This window comes from Sorex fumeus, unplaced genomic scaffold, assembly GCF_029834395.1.
Source record: "Sorex fumeus unplaced genomic scaffold, SorFum_2.1 ptg000039l, whole genome shotgun sequence".
Lineage (NCBI taxonomy): Eukaryota > Metazoa > Chordata > Mammalia > Eulipotyphla > Soricidae > Sorex > Sorex fumeus.
Window position 1 is genome coordinate 4484738 of NW_026606096.1, and position 27034 is coordinate 4511771.

The following is a 27034-nucleotide window of genomic DNA, read 5'->3' on the forward strand; positions in this document are numbered from 1 at the left end:
AGTTTTTTTACTATGTCCCACAACTGTTTTCGGGCCCTGAGGGTTTCATCAGAAAAATCAGCTGTGAATTTTAAGGATGCTCCTTTGTAAGAGATTTCTTTCTTCGATCTTGCTGCTTTCAGAATTTTGTCTCTGTCTAAAGTTTTGGTCATTTTGATCAGGATGTGTCTTGGGGTATTTTTGTTCGGATTTCTTCTAGCTGGTACCCTTCGGGCCTCCTGAATGTGGCCACAAGTTTTCTTCAGCTCTGGAAATGTTGTAGCAATGATATCTTTGACAGTTTCTTCTTCATCAGGGTTTTCTTCCTGTCCCTCTGGGACTCCAATAATTCTTATGTTACCCCTCTTGGCTTCATCACGATCTTCTCTTGCCATCTGTTCCCGAATTGTGAGTCTCTTTTCCATTTTCTGCTCTTTTCTGGCGAGTCTCTGAACTTCATCTTCAAGCTCACTGATTCTGTTCTCAGCAGCTGTTCCTCTGCTTCTGAGGCCTTCCACTGAGGTTTTCAATTCGCCTACCAGGGTTTTCAGGTCCGACATTTCCGATTGCATTTTTCTCATTTCTGCCTTCAAATCCTCTTGTCTTTTATTGGCATTGCTTTCCATTGTTTCTTTTAGTTCCCTAAGTATCCTAAGTAGCTCCCTTCTGAATTCCTTGTCAGAGAGGTTGTCTAATACTACAATACTGTTGGTGTCTTCTGGCCTAGCCTCTTCAATAAGAAAGTTTGGTGGGCTTTTGCGTTGCTTTACCATTGTGACCAGTGTGCTTTAGTCCTTCACCTTCACTGTTACTATTCTGGTTGAGTGAGGAGGGAGTTCCCTGATCCCTTCAGCTTTGTTGCCACAGGATCTGATGTTGCCTCAGTTCCTGTCCCACGCAGGTCAAGGGAGAAAACCAGCAATTCTAGGGGATCAAGCTAGCTGCGCATTCCCTGGGGGAGTCTCAAGCCGTGGGGCAGGCTGTACCTGGTTGAATGAGGAGAGACTGCCAGGAGCCGTTCAGTTTTGTTGCCAAACAATGAGCCTCGGTTCCCGTCCTGCACAGATTATACTATTCCCTCTTATAGTGGGAAGGGATTATGGATAAGGTTTTTGTCCATGGTAGGCACCCTTCTACGTTTCTGAGTTTGACGTTCTTCTCAGTCAGGCGTTATTCTTTGTTTTATAACAGACATTGAGTGAAACTTTTGGAGGAGGTGCTATTTGGAAATGAACTTATACAGCTGTTTTCAAACAGGTCTTTGTTGGAACTTGAGTAGGTGAGTGGGTTGTTGTTGGATTGCAGTAGAAGAGGTGGGAAATTTTTGGTTGGTATTAGGCAGCAAGTTGTGGGATGGGAGTGCTGAGTGCTTGATGTGAGTGATATAACTGCGGCCGCCCGCCAAGGAGAAGGCCACGCCCACTTTAAGAGGCCACGCCCCTTTCCTAGTGGCCACGCCCCGAGCCTGTCCCAGGCGACACCCACCCAGGATCCTGGAATGGAGGAAGGGTGGTCTACAGTCTCCCCACTGGGCTTCAGGGGCTCCCTGGAGGGGAGGAGCTCAACTGGGCTCAGGGGCTCCACTGGGCTCAGGGGAGGAGCTTCACTGGGCTCCCTGGAGGGGAGGAGCGGACGGACTGGTGGTCGGTCCCCCGGAGATAGTCGGGCACTTTCCCCACTGGGCTTCAGGCGGGAATCTGAGGCGCGGATGAGGGGGCAGGAGCACTTCCCGGCTGGACGCCCCCAACCCACCTGGAGGGGAGGAGCCGACGGACTGGTGGTCGGTCCCCTGGAGATGGACGGGCACTTTCCCCACTGGGCTTCAGGCGGGAATCTGAGGCGCGGCTGGGGGGGCAGGAGCACTTCCCGGCTGGACGCCCCCGACCCACCTGGAGGGGAGGAGCCGACGGACTGGTGGTCAGTCCCCTGGAGATGGACGGGCACTTTCCCCACTGGGCTTCAGGCGGGAATCTGAGGTGCAGCCACTCTGGAAAATTCTTATTGGTGATTTCTTTAATTATTGTTTGTTCATCAAATTTGTCTCTCTGTTCTTCACAGGCTCTGATGATTCTTGGATAGCCCCTCTTGAATGCATCCCATATATATTTCTCTGGTATTGTTGTTCATTTCTTTTTAGACTTACCCCTACTTCTAGAAGTTTTCTCCATCAAATTTTGTAGCAATTTGATCTCTTGCTCTGCTGAGTGCAATTTGGAATTCAGAGCTTTCTTTGTGTATGTGTGGGTGTGTTTTAATATTTATTAGTGAAACATATCCCCTGCTCACGGATAGAAAGAATTAACATCGTCAAAATGGCAATACTCCGAAAAGCATTATACAGATTCAATGTGTTCCCTACAAGAATATCCATGAAATTCTTCAGGAACTAGATCAAGCACTCCTGAAATTCATATGGAACAACAAATGCCCACAAAGAGCTAAAGCAATTCTTGGGGAAAAGATGTGAGAAGGCATCACCCTCCCCAACCTCAAACTCTACTACGAAGCGGTAATAATTAAAACAGTATGGTACTGGAACAAAGGCAGGGCCGCAGACCAATAGAACAGGGTGGAATATCCGAACACACAACCCCAAATGTATGAACATCTGATCTTTTATAAGGGAGCAAGAAATGTGAAGTGTAGCAAGGGAAGATGCTTCAACAAATGGTGCTGGAATAGCTGGACAACTACATCAAAAAATGGACTTAGACCTCGACCTAACACCATGCACAAAAGTTAGATCAAAATGGATTAAAGATATAACATCAGGCCAAAATCCATAAGATACATTGAAGACAAGGTCGGCAAAACCCTCCACGACATTGAGGCTAACGTTATCTTCAAAAACGACAGTCCACAGACCAACCACGTGGAAACAGAGGTAAACAAATGGGACTATCTTAAATTAAGAAGCTTCTGCACCTCAAAAGATACAGTGACCAGAATACAAAGACAATCTACAGAATGGGAAAGATATTCACCCAATACCTATATGATAAGGGGTTGATATCAAGAATATACAAAGCACTGGTTGAACTCCACAAGAAGAAAACATCCAACCCCATCAAATGTGGGGTGATAAAATGAACAGAAACTTTCTCAAAGAATACAACCAAATGGCTAAAAGGCACATGATACTTTCCATGTAGTTCCACTTGTATGTAAATTTCATGACTTCATCTTTTCTAACAGCTACATAGTACTCCATTGTGTATATGTACCAAAGTTTCTTTAACCTGTCATTTGTTCTTGGGCACTCGGGTTTTTTCCAGATTTTGGCTATTGTGATTAGTGCAGCACGAATTGTCCAGCTCTGGGAATTTTTCGGCAATGATTTGTTTAACTGCTGCTTTTTCATTGGGATTGTTTCCCTGAGCTTCCGGTACTCCAAAGATTCTAATATTTTTCCTCTTGGAATCATTTCCTAGAACTCTGATTCACTCTAGGGCTATTTTGAGGTCTCTTGCGATTGTTTGCTCTTGCCTGTAGACTTCCTGCAGTCGATCTTCCAGCTCACTGATTCTGTCTTCAGCTGTAGCCATTCTACTGTTGAGGGCACATACTGAGTTTTTTATTTCATCTACTGAATTCTTTATTCGTGACACTTCTGTGCGTAGCTTTTCAATTTCTGCTCTCATTTCTTCCTGTAATTTCTCGATTGTCCAATCCATTGTTTTTTTATGTTCTCCTTTAATTTATTGGATAACTGTGTAACTGTCTCTTTGAGTTCATTGAATATCTTCATTACTTCATATCTCAATTCTTTATCAGAGAGGTCCAGTAGGTGAGTAACACCTAATGAGACTTCTGGACTTTTTTTATATATATTTTTATTTATTTGTTAAATCACCATGAGAACAGTAACAAAGCCTTTCAGTTCAAGTCTTGGTCCATCATACAATGATCAAACACCTGTACCTTCACCAGTGCACATTTTCCACCACCAAGAACCCCAATATACCCCCCTTCTACCCACCTCCCACCTGTGTGGCAGATTTCTACTTTACTCTCTCTCTCTCTCTTTCTCTCTCTATTGATCACATTCAATATTATGACAAAAGATCCACCACTGTTATTTGGAATTTTCCCCAACATTCAGACCTGCCACTAAGACATCATTAGAAAATTTGTTTTCTAGTGTTGATTATGAAGAGCATATGATGTTTCGTGGCCACAACAGCAGCCACGTGAATTTGGAATTCTAATATTTTAGTAATAAACCTAGAGGGATTACTGCCAGAAGCCCCTGGGTTCCGAGATTAGTATGTGTGCCTCTGGGTTCATGGTCAGTCAGAAGCAGGAGGAGGCATTTGAGGGTGGCAACCCGGAGCATTGTTATGGCGAGGAGCAGGGCTGATTCCACCCCCCATCCCATGAAGCCCCACATGCCTCGTCAATGCAGTCACATACCTGGCTGTTCATTAGGCTCTAAAAAATGCAGGACAACATGTCACCGCCACAGAGGGGGACAGGTGGAGGGACAGACACCCTTCTCCTTCCAGGGTGGCATAGCACCATATATAGCACCATAGTTAAATACACAGTCCAGATGCATTTTGTTTAGGCATTATCTTTTGCTCAGATTTTCCCACCACCAATCAAGCCTGATTTTCAGGGAGAAATGCTGGATGATTTACTTTCCATTGATCACCTTGCATATAAGGAAATGTCCTTATATGCAAACTGGCTTATGCAGCTGTGCGGTTTGGAAAAAATGTCTTGGTACCCGCATGCCAGAGCCATGCTTGGAGAAGCTCATGGTCACCGGGATTCCATCTGGAGGAGGCGGGGAGACAGCACCTACCCAATCTGGGACCTCCCGGTGATGTCGGCTCCGTTTGGGACCAAGAGCATTCTCTGGGAACTGTGGGCCCTCCAGCCATTTTTCTTCTTTGTGCTGTGTGCTATAAGATGGCGCTGGGGGGCCTGGACTCTTTTAATCATCCTCTCCTCGTGGTGGGGATTTGTGGTGTTTCTTCATGTTGTTTTGGTGGTATGGAGACTGACAGTTACACGAGATTTTTAAATTACCTGCCACCTAAAATTTGGCCACGTCCACTTCCGAAGACCACACCCACTACTGAAGAGGCCACGCCCCCTACAGGTACCTGGTGTATGTAGGAGGTACAACCTGAGAGATGGAGAAATCAGGTGCAGTGTTGGGGATGAACAGGAAGAGGCGGCCCAGGGTCCTAGAGGATGCTTGGGTGGGTGTACGCAGGGAGAGCAAAGTCCCAGGTTCAAATAAAGACTGACTTGAGGGATGGAGAGGTCAGGCGCAACTTTGGGGACAAACAGGAAGAGCTTTGGTCCACTTTGAATTGGCTTTTGTGTAAGATGGGTCAAGATTTAACTTTTTAACACATGGTCTTCCAGTTTTCCCTGTACCTTTTGTTGAAGATATCCTTCCTCTACTTCATGTTTTCAGATATGTTATTGAAAATGAACTGTCTATAAATATGGAATTCCCACAGCCCCCTTCTTGGGTACTTAATTCTGACCAATTGAACGGAGAGCCATCTTTATTCTAGTACCATGCAGTTTCTATCACTATAACTTTATAGTACAGCTCTAATTAGATAATGAAATACCACTTGATATTATATATTAATTTTCAGTAGGGGATTGGCTATTCAGGATCTCTTATGACTTCATACAAACTTTACTGACTTTTCTAGGTCCTTAAAGAATGTTGATTGAATTTGTATGGGAATTGCATTGAATACAGATAGTAATTTACGCTGAATAATCATTTTATAATATCAATTCCTTTGATCCATAAGCATGAAATACTTTTTTCCATATTCTAAGGTCTTCTATCTTTTTCTTGAGCAATTTAAAGTTTTAAAGGCATAGGTCTAGTCCTCTGTTGTTAGATTGATTCCTAGGTATTTGATGTTTGTTGGACAGTATTTTAATGGGATAGATTCTTTTATCACTTTTTCCTCTGATTTACTATTGTTATATAGGAATGTGACTAATTTTTGTGTGTTGACTTTGTACGGTAAAGTGGCAGGCTACAAAATCAATGCACACAAATCTGTGGTTTATCTATGTGCAAATATTGAAATAAAAGAGAGAAATTAAAATAAAACATTCATAGTTTTGCCTCAGAAAATAAAGTACCTAGGAATCAGTTTAACAAAAAAATGTGAAAGACTAAAACAAAGAAAACTATAAGTCACAGTTACATGAAAGAGCTGAGGAAGTGGAAACATAGCCCATGTTCACAAATTAGAATAATCATTTCATTTCATTTCATCATCCTGTTATTAGTCGATTGCCTCAAGCAGGACCCAGTAACATCTCTTTCATCCTAACCCTGAGATTATATTCAAGGCTCTTTAGGAGAATGAGACCCATCATTGTTACTGGTATTTGGCATATTTGGTACGCCATGGGGAGTTTGTCAGACTCTGCCCTGTGGGCAGGCTACATTAGATAGCCTGCAAGTTTGTCCAAAGTAGGAATGAGATGATAAGATGTCATAAAAGATGTCCTGATAAGATGTTGCACGGCCGCAAATGCAGCCGCGAGGTTCCGGGAGCTGGATTTTATAGTCTCTGAGTCTTGGCCGCTGATGGGATTACACGGCGCCAGGGGGCCAGGTGGTGGGTGTGACCCCCGCCTACTGGAATTTGGAGGATCTGGGTGGAGGATGCTCGACTCCAATCCAAGTAGGCTGGGAGATCTCGGCCCCGGAACCCGCATGGATTTGTCCCTCTGCCAGTACCTTCATGTGTGCGGAGAGTGGTCTCAGCATGGTGGTGGCTGGTCCTGGAGGTCTTCGGCTGCCGGAGCCCTGGTCGGGGCAGGGAGGAAAGCTCAACCCGCTCCCCTCCAACAGGCCCCAGTGAGGAACAGCCAGGCGGCCGCTCCGTGGCCGGGGGGCGGGCCTTCGGTGGCGGCGGCGCTCGGTGCGGCCTGCGGATCTGCTCGCCCGGGATCATGGAGAATAATCAATATTGTCAAAATGTCAATCCTGCCCGAAATATTATACAGTTATATTTCAGTACCAATAAAAATACCCATGACATTTTATTCTTTATTTCATTTTCTATAAGTTTTATTTATTGAGATTTGTTTATAATACTTCATGCATGAGGTTCATCCGAACGTGTGGAGAGTAGTCTTAAGCATAGCTGTAGCTGGAACCAGAGGTCATCAGCTGTGGGGCTCTGCTCGGGGTGGGGAGGGAAACTCAACCCACCTTCTTCCAAGGGGCCCCGGTGAGAACAGCCAGGTGGGGAGATGGGAGACTCTGTGTTGTTCTCTTCCAGGAGCAGGGTTTTATAGTCTCTGGGTTTTGGCCATTAATGAGATTTCACGGTGCCGGGGCCAGTTGGTGGGTGTAATGCCTAGCTACTGGAAGATGGGGGATCTGGGTGGAGAAGGCCCCAGTCCCAATCTGAGCAGGCTTGAGGGAGGGAAACTCAACCCACCCTCCTCCAACGGGCCTCTGTGAGGACAGCCATGCATCCCAACCCCGGAGCATAGATCTCCAAGCCTGTCTACTCCAACACTTCACACAGGCTTCCGATAGTGGACTAATTCTCCTGACCCTTGTTTCTACTGTTCTTGGATATTAGTCTCGTATCATGCCTTTTTTAATATCCCACAAATGAGTGCAATGATTCTATGTCTGCTCCTCTTCTTCTAACTGATCTCTCTTAGCATGATATTCTCCATGTTCATCTATTTATAAGCAAATTTTATGATTTCATTTTTCCTGGCATTTACATAGTATTTCATTGTGTAGATATGCCATAGTTTCTTTACTTAGCCATATGTTCTCAGACTTTTTTTTTTCAGAATCTGCCTATTGTGAATAGTGCTTCAAGGAACATAAAAGTGTAGATGGTGTTTCTGCTGTGTGTTTTTGGCTCCCATAGTATATTCCCAGAAGTGGTATTGCGGGGTCAAATGAGACCTCAATTTCTTGTTTTTTGAAGAATTTCCATCTTGTTTTTCCCAAAAGGCTTGGATCAGTCAAGATTGAGTCAATGAGAATGTCTTCCTCCCCACATCCATGCCAGCAATGGTTGTTCTTCTTTTGGACGTGTGCCAATCTTTATGGCATGAGAAGATATCTCACTGTTGTTTTGATTTGCATCTCCCTGATGATTAGTAATGTAAAAATTTTTTTCATTTGTCTTTTGGCCAATTTCATTTCTTCTTTGAGTATCTTTAAATTCCATGCACAAGTGAGGCTATTCTATAACTATACTTTCCTTTTGACTGATTTCACTAAGCATGATATCATCTAATTTCATTCATGTGGATGCAAATTGCTTGATTTTGTTCTTTCTTAGATGTGCGTATTATTTCATTGTGCAAAGCACAATTTTTTGACTGAGTCATTCTTAGTTGAATATATGGTTGTTTATGTATATTGGCTCTTGTACTACATTCAGTGATGAACATAGGTGTGCATATATCCTTTTGAATTATTTTTTTTTGTGTGTTTGGAGATAAAAGTGGTATCACTGGTTCAGATGGTAGTTATATATCTATTTTTGGTATATCTTAATATTGCTTTTCATAAAGGCTAGACCAGATAACGTATCCACCAACAGTGCATGACCGTTCCTTTATTATCACAACTCTATCAATACTGGCTGTTTCCAGAGTTTTTAATATTTATAATTCTCACAGGCATGGGATAAAATCCCATTGTTTTGATTTGCATTTATTTTTAAAATTTAATTTGTTTTTGATTTTTATTGAGTCTGTGGTTTACAATGCTATTAATAATGGTTTTTCATACACATAATTTCAACATCATACTCATCACCAATTGACCTCTTCCCTCTCACAAGGACACCAAGATTTCTTCCCCACCAAGTCAATTTTGTGGGTCAGTTCCCCCATTATGCTACTATTGGCCCTTTGTTTCTACCTTTGATTTTTATTTCTTTAATCAGAGTATCAATGAACATTTTTTCATATGCTTGTTGACAATCCATATGTCTTCTTTGGGGAGGTGTATATGGCCCCTTTAAAGACAAATATCATAAGCTGTTGAAATTCATATGGAATAATATAACTCCAAAAAAGTCAAAGCAATCTAGGGAAAAGAAGATGGGAGACTTCTCCTTCCCAAGCTTTAAATTATACTATAAAACTGTAGTAATTAAAACAATGTGCTACTGTACTATAGACAGGATTTCAGTCCAATGGAATATAATTGAAAATCCAGAGATAGGTCCCCAGATATATGGGCAGTTAATCTTTGATAAAGAAGTAAAAAGTATGAAGTGTAGCAATGAAAAACTCTTCAACAAATGATGCTGGGAAAATTAGTCTGTTACATGCAAAAAATAACATATAGACTCAGACTCTCCCAAAGTGAAAAAAATAAATTTGATATTAGATTGAAATCCATAAATAATATTGAGGAAAACACTAGCAGAACCCTTTATGTATTGATTCTTGAGGCATCTTCAATGATTCAATGGCACTGGTCAAGTAAACGAAAGCAAAGACTAACAAATGGGACTATATTAAATCAAGAAGTTTCTGCACTTAAAAAGAACCCCAGTGACTAGATAAAAAAGACATTCCACAGACTGGGAGAAGTATTTTCCACCACTCATCTGACAAAGGATTAAAATTCAATATATATATTAGAAACTGGTAAAACTTAACAAGAGAAAAACATAACTTCATAAAAAATAGGAGAATAGATGAGCATAATTCTTGTTGGAATACCAAGAAGAATACAGATGGCCAAAAAGGCATGCAGAATAAAATGTTTGGCATCACTTATCATCAGAGAAAAGCAAGTTGAAAAAAAAACCACAATGAGATATCATCTCACACTAGTGAGATTGGCATACATTACTAAGTTTAAAAACAGCCAGTATTTGCAGGAATATGGGATAAAAGAAATTTTCATCCACTTCCTTTGGTAATCTTGACTAGTTCAGCCTTTTTAGAAAACAATATGAACACTTCTCAAAAACTCGAAATTGATCTCTCATATGATCCAGAAATTGTACTTGTTGACTTATCCCAGGAGTAAAAAAATTCTCTTTAGAAAATACATTTCCACTCCTGTATACTTTGTAGCCCTATCTGCAATAGCCCAAACCTGAAAATAGCACACGTGTCCAAAAATTGATAACCAAATAAAGAAACTGTGGTGCGCTACTCAGCTATAATAGGAAGCATATCATTGTAGGGGAGATAGAGGGATTGGACAGGGTGTGATGGGGGACACTGGGATATGATGAGGGTTAAGTTGACAATACTTGACATCATCAATATTGTAAATCATGGTGCCAAAAATAAAATTAAAAAAAAGTCAAGCACTGGTAGAGGCAAGGACTTGGAGGCAAATGCTTATTCTAAGAACATGCACTGTGTTCATTGTTGCCTGTGTTTCCCTTCTTGCAGGCTGAGGCAGTGAGTAAAGAAAGAGATTGTCCTGACAAATCTAGACTGATTTGACAGCTTCAGTCTCTGCCATCATCTAGGTTATATCTTTGACTTAGAGGGAAGAGAATAGAAGGGGGAAATCATTTTAGGTTTAAGGAATACTTTCTTTAAAGCACGTAATCAAATGGCATCCCTGTCAGACAAGCGGATCACATACAAATGATTTAACTACAATCTTGTCAAGTTCATAGAGTGAAGAATTCCAGTCTTATGTCTGAGCTGATTGGAACTACATAAAGTGGAACTGACTTTGATGGGGCAGTGGAAGGGAGTCTGAGTTCCTATTTAAAGGAATATAACCCTGTTTCTCCAGCGTTTGCCTGAGATCTTCCAGACTCTCAGAATCCACATTCCCAAGCACGGCAAAGGCTTTTGGTGTCTAGAAAGTTTCCAGATATTTCTGTCCCACAGTCTACTTTATCCATTGAAAATGGTAAGAGTTTTAGGCACTCATTGGGCTGTAATACTACTACTGAAAAGTTTTGCCAATTATTTTATTTGCTATCATACTGAAACTAATGAAATAGTAATTTATATTTTCGGGCAGAGGTAGTTTGCGACACATCTGGTCATGCTCAGAGCTTACTACTGGCTCTGCACTTAGGAATCACTACTGACGGGTATGGGGTGCCAGGGTTTGAACTCGGGTCAACCATGTGTAACAGATGTGTCTTAACTGCTGTACTACCTCTCCAGTCCCAATATATACTTTAAAAAAAGTTGTGGCACTATGATTTATGATACTGTTTGTGATAAGTTTTCGTGTATGCAAAATTCTAACTCCACAGTCTGAACCAGAGTATCTGCTACCCTTAACCATTCCCCTCACCCCCAGCCCCTAGTAAAATAAGTTTTGCCAGACAGTGATACAATTTTTCTTGAAATCTATTCCAAGGGGTCAAAACCACTATTTAAAAAATACATTTCCATTACTATGTTCATTTCAGCACTATTGATAGTAGCCAAATCCTGAAGTAACCAGGTATCCAAGTATATATGTATTTACATACATATACATATATATACACACACACACACATATATATATATGTATATATATATACAATGGAATATTACTATATATATGCAATGGAATACTACTATATATGCAATGGAATACTACTCTGTTACAGGATAAATTGAAATCATGATAGATATATATAATCATATGGTATATATATATACACTACCTCCACTACCCAGCCGTCGCCACACTCCAGGACACTTTCCGGACCTGCCTGGCAGCTCCGGCCGAGACTCACGCACAACTGAAGACCCACAGAACAAGATAAGCGGAACTCTCTGAGACCTTGGACTCCAGCTCGGCGGACCCAGGGACAGAGTTTCTCTGTTTGCTCCCACCAACCACAGGTGACAAAGGGATTCTAATCAAGAGCCCCACCCTATCGTGCCCTGCCTGCTTCCATCAACCCCCCAGGGATTGGATTGCGCACAGAAGACCCACCCTACCCAGATAAATACCCCACTGGCAGACTTCCACTATCGACAATACCTCCACTGCCCAGCCCTTGCCACACTCCAGGACGCTTTCCGGACCCGTGCAGCCGCAACACATCATAAGACACTAAATACCCAACTTCCGGAATTGTTGTACCATCTTTGAGAGGGTTAAATATGGTAACACCTACAAGGGTGATTAGAGGTCGCCCCAAAAGCCTCTATCCCTCGGAAAGACTGGCAAGCTACTGTGAGTATTCCGCCCGCACGGAAGAGCCTGGCAAGCTATCCGTTGTGTATTCGATATGCCAAAACCAGTAACTACAACTGGTCTCATTCACCTGACCCTGAAGACTTCACTGACATGGCAGCACTGAGAAGGATGAGAAAGGAAAGGCCGACAAAATCTCAAGGCCGAACTAGGCTGCCACAACGAAGGAAGACAAAAATGATCATCTGTACTTTCAATGCACATACGCTAGCATCAGATGCATCCATCGAGGACCTGATGGTACAAGCGCGGATGATCAAGTATGACATCATTGGTCTGACCGAGACAAGAAGGCACGAATCTCACCATGCCGTTTTCGACACTGGAGAAGAATTGTTCCTCGGAACATGCGATAAAAGAGGTGTTGGAGGCGTCGGTGTCCTTGTCAGCACAAACTTGGCCAAGAGCATTGATTCATTCGAATGCCTAACAACTCGAATCGGACGTTTATATTTGAATAGATGTGGCTCACTGCCTGCAGTTTCTATCTTCGTTGTCTACGCACCAACATCTCATTATGATGAAAGATAAATCGAGAAGTTCTACATGGAGCTGGAGAAGTTCTATAAAGAAGACCACACCTTCTACAAGATCATCGTGGGTGATTTTAATGCCAAGATAGGACCGAGAAGATCAGCTGAAGAACTTCACATCGGGACCCATGGCCTAGAATGGAACGAACAGGGTGAGAGATTGTCTGAGTTCATCATGTCGACCAAGACCATCCATGATAACTCACAGTTCCAGAAGGCAGAATCTAAACGTTGGACATGGGAATCTCCCGGTGGACGATTCCACAACGAAATAGACCACATCATATTCAATCGATGGTTTTGCCTGACCGATGTTGCTGTTGTCCCAAAATTTCAAACGGGATCGGACCACCGTCTCCTTTGTGCAAAATTCTACTTCAAAGAGCGAGGAGAAAGGGCTGCAAAGTTCAAAAAGAGAACTCCCAGAATGACCACCAACTGGGAACTCTTTGGCACTATTGCGGCAACATGGGAAGATGTCATTGTTGACAACATTGATGAGGAATACGATCGACTGGTTAAGCACCTCCATGAATGTGCGAGGAACACCGAGAAAGATAGCCACAAAAAAACGCCTGTCTTCAAAAACTCTTGAGCTAATTCGCCAGCGTGGTTTGGCGCATACCTCAGGCAACCGCAAGCTAACGTCCGAGCTCGCAAAGCAGTGCAGAGATGCGATCAAGGAAGACCTCAAAGAGAGAAGAGCAGAAGTACTGGTAGATGCGGCAGAAGCTGGGAAAAGTATTCGTTACGCCCGCATGTCCTTCGCCAACTAAAAGACCAAGATGACTGCCCTCCGACGTCCTGATGGATCCATCACATCCTCCAGAATGGCAATGGAGAAGATTATCCATGACTTCTACTCAAATCTCTTTGATAGCCATGTCCACTTGCCGACATACCAAATTCCACAGGATGGATATGTCATTCCCAACATTCTCCCTTCCAAAATCCGACACGCCATTTCGTCAGTAAAGAAACAAACAGCACCCGGCCCAGACAAGGTCAGACCTGAACACCTGAAGAACTTGCCGTCAGTACTCATCAATACACTGGCTCGGCTCTTCACTCGCTACCTGTCTGAATGCAAGGTTCCATCCCAATGGAAAACCAGCAGGACCGTACTACTGTTCAAGAAGGGAGACATCCATGACATTAGCAACTATCGTCCTGTCTGCCTATTGTCTGTCATCTACAAGTTGTTCACTCGAGTCATCCTAAATAGGATTGGCAGAACACTAGATGAAGGACAACCATACGAGCAAGTCGGGTTCCGCAAAGGATTCAGCACCATCGACCATATCCACACAATAACCAAACTCATTGCGGTTTCTCGGGAGTTCAAGATGCCGCTCTCTTTAACGTTCATTGATTTAAAGAAGGCCTTTGATTCTGTTGAGACAGAAGCGGTCATTGAAGCCCTAGTCAATGAGGGCATTCAAGCCCAATACATCAGGATCCTCTGTGAGCTGTATTGCGGATTCACTACCAGGATCTCACCATTCTACAAAGAAGTGATCGTTGATGTCAAGAGAGGGGTGCGGCAGGGTGATACCATTTCACTGAAACTCTTCAGTGCCACCCTCGAGAACATCATGAGACGACTGGAATGGGAAGGAATGGGAGTGAAGATAGATGGTCGGCAACTACACCACCTCCGCTTTGCTGATGACATTGTTTTAATAACACCAAACATCAGCCAAGCGGCACAAATGCTGGACGACTTTGACCGTGAGTGTGGAAAGGTAGGACTACAGCTGAATCTTACGAAGATAATGTTTATGAGAAACAGCCTCGTTCCTGACGCCCCATTTGCTCTCAACGGAACGACCATCTCCGAATGCAACAGCTATGTGTACCTAGGTCGAGAAGTCAACATGACAAATGACCTGGCACCCGAGCTGCGCAGGAGGAAGAGAACGGCTTTGAATGCCTTCAAGAACATTGAAGAAATAGCTAAGGGAACGAAGAACCTCCGGCTCCGGGCACATCTCTTTGATTCCACTGTTCTTCCTGCATTAACATATGCCTCAGAGACCTGGGCCCTATGCAAACAGGATGAGAATGCTATTCAGGTCTCCCAAAGAAGAATAGAAAGAGCTATGCTTGGAATATCACGTTTCACTCAAATGAGAGAAAGAATCCGGAGTTCTGACATCCATTGACGATCAAGAATCAGGGACGCTGTCTCATTTGCCAAGGTGTCAAAAATCAGATGGGCTGGTCACGTAATGAGATTTAAAGACTACTGCTGGACTAGAGCTGTTACTGACTGGATTCCACGGGATGTCAAAAGACCCGTGTGGCCGCCCACCTACCAGATGGTCAGACTTCTTCGTGAAGATCATAAACCATCGGTTTGAGGCTCTTCATGTTCCCAGAGCGAACAGATGCCATTGGGCTACACTAGCACGTGACAGGGACAAATGGAGACGTTACTGGCACCCGCTCGAGCAAATCCACGACTAACGGGAAGTTAAGTGATTAAGTGATATATAGTATTGCATTATATATATTTTATATATACAGTAGAATACTATCATGAAGTAACTGCTGAGCTAAGCGATAGCACAGTGGTAGGGCGTTTGCCTTGCACGCAGCCAACATGGCTGACCTGAGTTCAATTCCTCCACCCCTCTCGGAGAGCCCGGCAAGCTACCGAGAGTATCTCACCCGCATGGCAGAGCCTGGCAAGCTCCCCGTGAAGTATTCAATATGCCAAACACAGTAACAACAAAGTCTCCAATGGAGACGTTACTGGGCCCTCTCGAGCAAATCGATGAACAACGGGAGGACAGTGACAGTGACAGTAGAATACTACTCAATTATAATAAAAGTTGAAATCATGCTATTTTTCAGTATGTAGATGGAACTACAGGTTCCAGTATGTTGATGGAACTAGAGGGTATCATGCTGAATGGTCAGAAGGAGTGGTACAGAATTATCTCTCATGTAAGTAAGGAATATTTTTATTTACAATTAATAAATGAATAAACTGAATCAGAGAGGTTATGCCACATGCTCAACGGCACACAGCCAATAAGTAGTTATAAATTTACTGGCATTCTAGCAATTTTACAAATGAAAGGCATAACCATTATATTTTAAGGCTGGGTGATTTAGGCAACCCAGTCTTCAAACTTCGGATTTAGGGGACCTAACCCTCATTATATAACTTTTCTTGGGCCAGGCTCCGATTTAGGCTGGTTTGGTTTCTGAATGAAGTAATTGAGAGAATGCTATTTCTTCTTAGTATGTTATCTCAAAGTAATTAATATCAGTGCATGATACCTTTGCCTATCTCTTTTGCCTATAGACTTACATGATTGTGCTACCAGGGGACTCACACACTTAATTTTTGTTTCTTTGCTTTTTGGGTCTCACCCAGGAATGCATTGGGGTTATTGCTGGTTCATGCACTCAGGAATTACTCCTGGCAGTGCTCAGTGGACCATATGGGATGCTGGGAATTGAACTCGGGTCGGCTGTGTGCAAGGCAAATGCCCTACCTGCTGTGCTATTGCTATTGCCTCACACACACTTAATATTTTAAGTAATTTTACTTACATGCTATGCACAACACACAGACATGTTCTGTGAGGCGCAGCTAGTGTAGCACCTGGAGGTGGGTTGATGGGTTCCTGACTCCAAAGTCCATCTCAGAAGTATTCTGAGACTCCAGAGCTTCTTATATCCTACACTCTAACCTGAAGATCCATGATGAGGCAGTGGAAAATTCCTGATCCTCTGGTTTGTAATTCCCTTGCCCCTCATATCTGGCCAGTCTTCCTTCCCAACTTGGAGTCTTAATCATGAGGAGTAATTACATGAGAACAGAAAAACAAATCGGGATCAATACAGAAGCTTGACTGTCTGCTAGAAGAAACAAAATTTATTGCTTGGCTTGATTATGCTTACCAGTCAAGAACAGGGGTAATTCCAAAGAACCTTACTGACCAGGATCAATTATGGTATTTTATTACTTTGCTAAACTCTGCTGCACCCACCCCCAACCTCTATCATATTAGAGTCCAATCTCTAAGGAAAATACTGCACTTGTTATCAAATTTTAGAATAAGAATTTATGGCAAAGACTGATTGATTTAAAGCCTTTTCTAAAGGGGAATATAGGGTTGTGGAAGGTAAATTTTGCTGTGTCCTTTAGATTGGTTCTTTTGCTTATCTCTCCATTTTATGACATAATCTGTTGTAGCATTACCCAGGGTCCTCTGGGCTGAAACTCCTTGCCTGGCATTAGATAAGGAAAGATATTGTCTGCATGTAAAGTTTAAAGCCCATGGCAAGGACTCATTTTTTCTCATTTCAAGCAAGGGAAAAAGGATATAAAATGAAAAGCAAGCAATCAATAAAGAAGAAAGATAGAAATCTTCCCCCAAAAGGGGAAAAATGAGAAATGCTGGCTGTTTTTCCAACAAAGACTTTAACAAACATATAATGAACTCAAATATCCTCTGGTCAGGGCAGAGACAGGAGAGCAGCCCCCTATACCAACATAATCCACTCCCTTTAACCTGTGTTGTGCATAATGGGATGCAGTTACTATGGGGAGATTTTGGATTTTGTATATTGCTCAGTTTTCCTCATTTCTGTCAATCAACCTTGAAAGTGAGAGTAGAATGATTAATTACTTATCTGGCAATGGGGATAGGGACCTATGCTGGTTTGTTCAAATCAAGATGTAAATGATGGGATCCTATCTTTCTTCAGTGGATAAACTCCCAATTGCTCCGGAGAGAATGAAAGAAAAGGTAAAAGTACTCGTTGGTTAATCCTGGATTTTTTAATAGCTTAGTCTAATTTAATGACTCTACAGTCATTCTGTTATTAAAAAAGTCAGTATTTTTCCAAAGAAGAATATAGGCTGACATAAATACCTTCCCAGTATCTTGATCATGGAACTTACTGCAGAAACTATAAAGAACATCAAGAAAACAGCTTCCAGAAGTATCAAGGGATTATCCCACAAATTAACTGATAGCCTGTCCTCCATAGCTCAGGACCTCAGAGACTCAGAAAAGCATTCTTGTAACGGAAGGAAAGCTGGTGGAATGCTGTCAACAGTTTTCCTCTGTGTTCTCTGTGGGTGTTCTTCTGTGTCGCCCAGCCTATAGAAATGGGAATTACAGAGATGGAATGTGCTCTCAGGACTAGATATGATTCTTGCAAGAGAGACTGTAGCACTGTAGCACTGTCCTCCTGTTGTTCATCCATTTGCTCAAGCAGGCCCAGTAACGTCTCCATTGTGAGACTTGTTACTGTGTTTGGCATATCGATTACGTCATGGGTAGCTTGCCAGCGAGATACTCTCTGTATCTTGTGGTGCCGGCGAGATACTCTTGGTAGCTTTACTGGGTCTCTGAAAGGGGTGCAGGAAACGAATGCGGGTCGGCCTGGCAGCCCTAATGCCCTACCACTGTGCTATTGCTCCAGAAGAAAACCCCAAAGAAAAAGCAGCCTGTGTATGAGATGAGCACAGGACGAGCAATCAGAAGACTTAGTTTGAATTCTGTCACAGTCTTGTGTCAGTGTGAGTAAGTTGAATAGCCCTTTTTACAGAGGAAGAATCTGAGGCTCATACATACTTGTATTGAGTTTTAAAGAAATTGTGCGATGAGAAAAGATTCCAAGCTGCCAAATCAGCTCAGGCAGATAGATTTCTGAGGACAACTCAAAATGGGGCATCAGATTCCCCTCCCTTCAGCCCCACCCAACCTCCTCCAACATTTATAATGACCCAGCTCATTAGCTCCTGGAGTGTGTGGCCACAACACCTTCCCCATATTTTACAGTACTAACAGCTTAGTAAGAGTGAGAAAAAAAATTGCTGGGAAAGTTGAGAAGAAGTCTGCCAAGCTCAATGAGTGAAAATAATAATGCAAAAGTCTCAACCAACACCAACAAGCTCAGTAAATCCTCAGAGAATGACTTTAGGAACACCATTGTGAGATGTAACAAGGATCACAAACTGACTTTTACCAATCTATTTTCTGATCATTTTATTTGCCATTTTACTGTAACAAGCAATATGAAGTAATTTCTTTCTTTCTTTTTTTTCTGCCTGTTAAGGAGACAAGCTTGAAGGGTGAGTGGGAAATAGGGGACATTTGGGAGGGAAGCTCACACTGGTGGTGAAATTGATATTGGAACATCAACTACCTGAATACCCAAAACAACTTTATTATGAACAACTTTGTAAATCATGTTGTTTAAGCTTAAAAGAAGTTATGTGTAAGACAATTGCCATGTATCTTAGCTGTCTAGCATCTTCTAACCTCCTTTTCAACGATTGAGGAATTCTGCATCTTTGAAACAGATCATGAAAAAGCCACACACAGAAATTTGCATATATGTGGTTCAACATGGAAAGTATCATGGTAAGTGAAATGAATCAGAAAGAGAGGGACAGACATAGAAAGATTGCACTCATCTGTGGAATATAAAGTAATAGAATGGGAGTAGAACACCCAAGAGTAGTAGAGATAAGGACCAGGAGGTTGACTCCATGGCTTGGTAACAGACCTCACATCCTGGGGTTTAGAGAAGGTTACACCAAGTAAAGGATGTTGGGAGGACCCATTTGGGTTGAAAGATGCGTGCCGAAAGTAGACTATGACTGAACACGATGGCCACTCAATACATCTATTGCAAGCTACAACACCCAAAAGGAGAGAAAACAAAAGGGAATGCCCTGCTGCAGAGGCAGGGTGGGGTGGTGGGGGATGGGGTGGGGGTGGTGGGAGGGATACTGGGAACATTGATGGAGAAGAATGGGCACTGGTGGAGGGATGGGTAAATGATCATCATATGACTGAAATGCAAACACGAAATTTCATAAGTTTGTAACTGTTACCTCAGTGATTCACTAATAAAAAGTAAGAAAGAAAGAAAGAAAGAAAGAAAGAAAGAAAGAAAGAAAGAAAGAAAGAAAAAGCCACACACATATTTCCCTCCCTGTCATCTCTCAAGAGCAGATGGTTCCTACTTGTTATCCTATTCCTATTCCTATCTTGGGAATCTTGGAAGGGTTGAACATGTTTTCATATGTATTAATTGCAATAATATTTCAGACCATAAGAAAAATACACCAAATAAGAAGAGTCTACCTTTAACTTGCGAGAAAATCTGCCCTTCTTTTCAGTTAGAGTACTACTGCCATGTTGTCACTGTTTATCAGACAATGATATCTATGCCAGATATGAGTTAGATTGTAGAAATGTGGTTCTGGGTGCAGCTGTTAAAACCATCAGTGCTTGCAGCATTGGCTTTCCCATCATCAGACTGGGAGTGCATGATTACAGACTATCTGTAGATAATTCTGAATATCATCTTCGACTGTGGTTCAGGACCTATTTCCTTAGTGGTTCTGTGACCATTATTCTTATTTATTTATTTATTGGTCTGAGCACTTGTTAAGAAATTCTTAGTAAGCTTTGAGATATGGAGCTGGGTAATGAGCCATGGGTAGAAAGAATACTAATACTTCCATTGTGAAATATATCTATTTGAAGTCCCTGTTTTTTTTTTCCCTAGGAGAAAATAATCTGTTTGTGCCCTCTTGAGGGATGACACAGCTGAGATCTTGTCATGATTCTTTTTCACTTACAAGTCAGACAGACACACAGAAGTGCAGTAACTATGAGGCTTTGTGGGAGGATTCTGTGTGGTTTGTCACATATAGTCTCCTACTCTTCTTCAGGCTTACTACATTCACTGGTCATTGCTAAGCAGTCAGGCAATAGAGGTTAAAAGCTATTCCCAAATAAGTCCTTTTCTCTTACTGCTTATATTTTGTTTGTTTGCTTGGTTTCTGGATTTTGGGCCACCTCTGACTGTGTTCAGGGCTTACTACTGGACCTGTACTCAGGGATCACTCCTAGCAATGCTCAAGGAGCTATATTCAGTGTAAGGGATCAAACTCAGGTAGCAACAAGCAAGGCAAGCATCTTTCCTGTTGTACTATCTCTGGCTTTCTGCTTGTTAAGCATTTCTTCTGTGGGGAGTAGCTCTTCAACACATTCTGGACACATTATGAACAACTCTATAAACCACAGTGTTTAAATAAAAAAACACCATGTGTTCACACTTCTGCATTCACAGACATATTTCGTTGTCAGGCTTTTATCTCTAGAACACTTAAACCTGATTGCCATTTATTTTATCTACTCATTACTGCCGTTAATGCAAGATGTGTAACCCAGATAAAAAATGTACTGCTCAAAGTTCTACCCAGTGGAGGAATTTCAACCTAGCCCAATATTTGAGGACTGTCCCAAAGTGGGTAGGTAAGGGGTACCACTGCTTATAAAGTAGTCCTTTCTCTGTTGAGAGAAAAGTAATAAATGGGCCTTTCTTTGAACCAAACTTGGGTGTTCTTCTCTTCTAGCTAGAGGCCAGAAGTAGGGACTGAATAAGACATGCAATGGATGAACAGTAATTGGCTTGGGATTCAAGTCACCCCACACTGTATAATGACCACTGCTGTGCCCATTTAACCTAATGAGAACTTAATAGACCCAAAAACATTCATCTCACTTTTGGAACCTACACAAACACAATCACACTGATAGTCTCTGGTCAGGTAACTTTGTGTCATGCTAAGTACTACTTTTAAAATGTGAATGATGTTCTTCTGTAGATAGTATGATATTGCTCAAGTTCTAGATCTCAATTCTGCTTTTGGCCTTTAGAAATTCTGTACAGCATCCATTTCTAACATGAGTATTTCTAAAATCTATGAGAACCAATAAATCAGATGGACCGAGCATTAGGGCCACTTGTATCACAAATATTCCAAAGCTCTAGCTACTGACAATGTAGAAGGTTAAGGTTATCAGTCACCAGATAAATGGGTAATAAAAGCATTTTTCAGAGTAGTATGTGCTATCATAAGAAATCTGAAGCTAACAAGTGCTGGGTCTTTTTTTTAAAAGTAGAATAAAATACAAGTGATGATATGGTTTGAGATGCTGGAGACCACCAGACCCTTAGTAGACTAGGTTCTTACCTTACTTTTTGTAGGTTTACCTTCCCATGCTAGTACTAGTATGTGCTTCTAAGGTATCCTGATCTTGTAACTTCTTAGTAAATATATCTGATTAAAAAGATACTCAAGTGTACTTCCTAATGTCCCAATTCAAGTCCTTAAAATCCATTTGTTCTTTATATTCAACAACAGTAACTTACCAAAGCTGTGCATTCAGTAAATAATGTCTGTAATTCTGAAACATTTGAAAAAACCAGGTTATAATGCCTGATTTTGAACAGTTTTTCCCTATGTGGAGAAGATAAGAACTTCCATACGTGTTAAATTCTATACAATAATGTGCCTAATTATACTCCATTTATTACCACTAATGTGATCCTTATCATCCAACCAGCAATGGATCTAACTTTAGAATCCCATTCTGAGTTCCTCTTTCTCTTTCTTGATATCTGATAGGCACGTGTTATACCTAAAATCATTCCATTGCCGCTCAGACATCCTTCTAGCATGGAAAGAGTTCATTCTGTCCTTTTAGTTCACAGCTTTAGTAAGGCAGATGGTTGGTGCAGAGCAACAACAGGGTCAGCAAACTCTGACTTGTATTTCCTTGAGGGCCTAGTTATTTACCTGAAAGCCCTTATTCCTTTCCTGGGAAACACACCCAGGAAACAGGAAGAGAGAATATGGTTAGAGAATAATGAGTAATTACAAATGGCAGGCTCCAGCCCCAAATGACAATTGTTTTCCAAAGAGGCTTTACAACCCCTCAGACAGAACCTGTAGGGAAAGTGCAAACTGAGATTGTTGAGAAACTCCAAGGGCAGGAGAGGAAACACCAAAACAGGATTCTGGGCTGTGGGGAGCTGAGGCCGGCAAAGGAATCAAACAACGGGAAGAACAGGGAAGTGGACTGCCAAGTCCCTCACCCTCCTTGGTCAGTGTTAGGACGCGGATCGTGATCTCCCTTTAACGACAAAGAGACTCCAGAGACTGCAAACAGCAAGCAAGGTTTATTGTAAGACTGGCTAGCCAGGGTTAAGCCATCAGGCAAACCCGAACTTCTTCAAAGGGGATCTTATATAGGTCTTTACTGGCCCTTACAGCAGAGCCTGCACATTTCATGGGCAGCTAGCGGGTATCTCCTAACTCAGGTAAACTTCTATGTTTACCTGGCTCCCTTTGATTCTCAGCTCATGGCTCCTGCATTCTGGTGGTGGAGGTGGATGAGGGAAAAGTTATTAACAGAGGTAACAGATAAGGAAGGGCCAACAAATGGTTTCAGAATTTACATCCCAATAAGGAAGGGCTTACAAATGGTTTCACAGCTAAGGTTCTACTAGGGAAGGGGCCGGAAAGGGAGAGTTACTAATTAGCAGAGTTTACTTCTAGAATTTTTCTCAGGGTCCCTAGGGACCTTACAGTCAGCTCTCCTGCCACGTCTTTCTTGTCCAGGAGTTCAGCTCTTCACCATCCTGGTTATGCCCACTATGCCAGACCTTTCTAAGAACCATGTCTATTGTTCATGTTTATGTTTCCCTTGCTTGTTTTTGCTCCTCAGCTCAATTTCCATATTCTTGGCAAAACTTCCAATTCACCCTGATCACTGGCATTCAGAAACCTTAGAGATTTGTACCCTTTTGTACATTAAGATTGTTTTGACAGTATCTTTCCTCCCCAAGTAGAGATTGTGTTCTTTGATTTTATTATCATATGTGCATTCTCTTTTGAATTTAGCCCACTGTGTAGAACACAAAAGATAACTTTGACTTAATCACCGCATGTCTCAGTTTACCGATAACAAAATAAGACTCAAAACAGTGCTCTCAGGGCCGGAGGGATAGTACAGTAGGTAGGACATTTCCCCTGCACGCGGCCACCCTGGATTCAATCCCCAGCATCCTATATGGACCCCCGAGCATTGCCAGGAGTGATTCCTAAGCGCAGAACCAGGAGTAACCCCTGAGCATCGCTGGGTGTTACCCAAAAAAGCAACCACCCCAACAGTGCTCTCTTAATAGAGTTGCAATGAGAATAGAGGCATTTGAGTTAAAGTCTAGTACCATGCACAGCATCCAGGGAGAACTTTGTGAGTTTGAGTAGCTAATGATGCTCTCTTATTGACCTGCTTAGGGTTCCTAGGCCTCAGAGAAAACCATGGTAATGGGTGGGTTACCCTTATGCTTCTTCTATGTGTGACTCATTAACATTAGAACAGGAAAATATTTATAGTTACAGGATGCATTTTAGAATAACTTCTTGCAAGTCTTTTTTTGGCACGAGATCCTGCAAATTAGTTCTATAGAGTACAGACTTAGAAGTTTTCTCTTATGCTCATTAGAATGGAATTTGAGAGCTGTTGTGTATGCCCAGAAGGTATTTTGGTCAGCTTCACTTTCCAAAGAGATTGCTCATCAAAGCTATTTGTGATCCTTCGGGTGAGCAAAGTTTCCAAAGGCATGTCTGTGTTTTAGGAGAAGCACAAGACATTATTGCCATGCTAGAAGTGCCTTTGCTAGAAATGAGAACATTTGATGATGTCTGTCAATGCTGGCCATGATGACACTGCATCTGTTCCTATTTTAGTTTTGGCTATGGTTAGTTGGAAACAGGATGAGGGCAGCTGTCTCCTCAGAAATCTCCTGTGAAAAGCACTCCAGAGTACTAGAATAACACCTATCCTTGCTTCTTAGTTGAGACTTTCTGCTGCTTCTCCATTTGCCCTATAAAGTCCAACTCCATACTTCCTCCTCTGGTATCTATGGATACTGACCCTTAGAGACTTCATCAGTGTTTTTCCTTGCCATCTAAAAACTACTTGGGTTAAATCAATGGGAGATACTAACAAGAGATCAGAGTGATGTCAATTTATTTATTCTATTGATACTCTCCTTTGCCTGCAAGGTGGCAGAGACTAATCTCTACCAAGGCCTTAGGCCTCAAAGGTAGCTCCCAGTAGCTGTCTTAAGGGACTGGTAACCATTCCTTTATTTTATCCCTTAGGCCTGATAAGTAAGAACAGCTGTTGACCTTGGAGTTTTCATTTTCTATTGCTGAATTTACTTTCTGTATAGCTTTGACATTATGTATGCATTAAACTTTATTCAAGCATATGGTAGTTGTCCTGATAGAAGACTAAGACTATAGGACATGGAGGGTTGGGGATATTAATCAGCAGTACAGCACTTGTCTTGCTGTGTGAAGTTCTGGATTAAATTCCTGGCACTTTCTAAAATAAAAAAATGAAATAAATAACATAGCAAATGATAAATAATAAAAGTGTAGGATATATTGTTTGACTATCTTGGTTCATGTTCTGTCATGCATTACAGATAGCTGTGTGATATTAAATAAGTTATCTAACCTCTAGAAACCAGGATAGCCTGTAATGTGAGAGTAGATAAAATAATTCCCTGATTGGCATATGATGAGAATTAAATATGATGAGGTAAAATTATTTGAAATTTTATTCTGTCTTTGGAGAGAGAAGGGGAGATACAAATTCTAGAAAATAGTAAAAGTAAAAAAGGGAAAACACAAGACAGGCAGGAAGATGGTGCAGAGATGAGAGAAAGTATACTCTTAGTATAAGGTTGATCCATTTCAGGGGCAATTTTTAGAAAATTAGAAGAGTCAAATGATAGTTAAGATTATGAATGATGCTGGGAAATGAGAAGAGTATATTAATTAACGATCTTTGAATGTTACTAATTAAGAGTGTGGGTAAGACTCTTGGCTAAATTTCACTCCTCCAAAGTGCTAGAGGTTTGGAATTCCATAAAAACCCTGGAATTTTCAAGACAGTATTGTAGTTGTTACTGGAGCTTCTATTATTATAATGTATAACTATACTTTTGACATCATAAAAGGTCTTATATTGGACCTCTGCCATGCTTAGTTCAGAACTTTTAGATTAAACATTGTGTCATTTTAGTTTTTATAAATAATAAACTTTATATTTAGAAGATGCTCGACTCCAATCCGAGTAGGCTGGGAGGTCTCGGCCCCGGAACCTGCGTGGCTTTGTCCCTCTGCCAGTACCTTCATGTGTGCGGAGAGTGGTCTCAGCATGGTGGTGGCTGGTCCTGGAGGTCTTTGGCTGCCGGAGCCCTGGTCGGGGCGGGGAGGAAAGCTCAACCTGCTCCCCCTCCAAGGGGCCCCGGGAAGGAACACTGCAGTCTTCTGCCCCCGCGCCTGGGTGTTCTCCCTTACCACCCTGACCAGGGCTCCGGCAGCCGAAGACCTCCAGGACCAGCCACCACCATGCTGAGACCACTCTCCGCACACATGAAGGTACTGGCAGAGGGACAAAGCCACGCGGGTTCCGGGGCCGAGACCTCCAAGCCTACTCGGATTGGAGTCGAGCATCTTCCACCCAGATCCTCCAAATTCCAGTAGGCGGGGGTCACACCCACCACCTGGCCCCCTGGCGCCGTGTAATCCTATCAGCGGCCAAGACTCAGAGACTATAAAATCCAGATCCCGGAACCATCTTATCAGAACTTTTTTATGACATCTTATTGTCTCATTCCTACTTTGGACAAACTTGCAGGCTATCAAATGTAGCCTGCCCACAGGGCAGAGTCTGGCAAACTCCCCGTGGCGTACCAAATATGCCAAATACCAGTAACAATGATGGGTCTCATTCTCCTAAAGAGCCTTGAATATAATTTCAGGGCTAGGATGAAAGAGACGTTACTGGGCCCTGCTCGAGGCAATCGACGAATAACAGGATGATGAAATGAAAATGAATATTTAGAAAACTCAGCTTTATACCAGATTTGAAGAGGAAGTATAAACTCTCTGGCCCATCTGTGATATGCACAGTTTTACTCACTTAGAGGAACTATTCCAGACTGCACAGCAATGCTACCTTTACAGAAGAAGACCCCATTGTCCAAACTTCACATGGTTTTATATATTACACGGGTTTAGACAAAGACACAATAATATAAATCCATAATTGTAGCATAATACATATTCTAGAAGTAAAATTACCCTGTGAGCTCCTCTCCCTTACTGACAATCACTTTATCTTTTCACAACCACCATAGTTTGTTGTAGAATAACATTGGTTTGTCCTTTCTGCCTTGCCACAGGGAGTTTAGGCTTATTGGGTTGCTCCCATCACAGTGCTCCCATTCGTCTGTGTTTCTTTCTTTCTTTCTTTGTGCTCTGTTAACTTGTAAATATTACTTTTCTCTTCTCCCTGAGTCCTTTGCATAGTTAATGCAATGCCCTTCTTGTATGGACACAGGAAGACAGTTAATGCTATGCTTTGTAACTTGGGAGTCAATTGACACCGAATGATATTCACTTTGGGATATCTGTTCTCTTGACTTAAGCCTC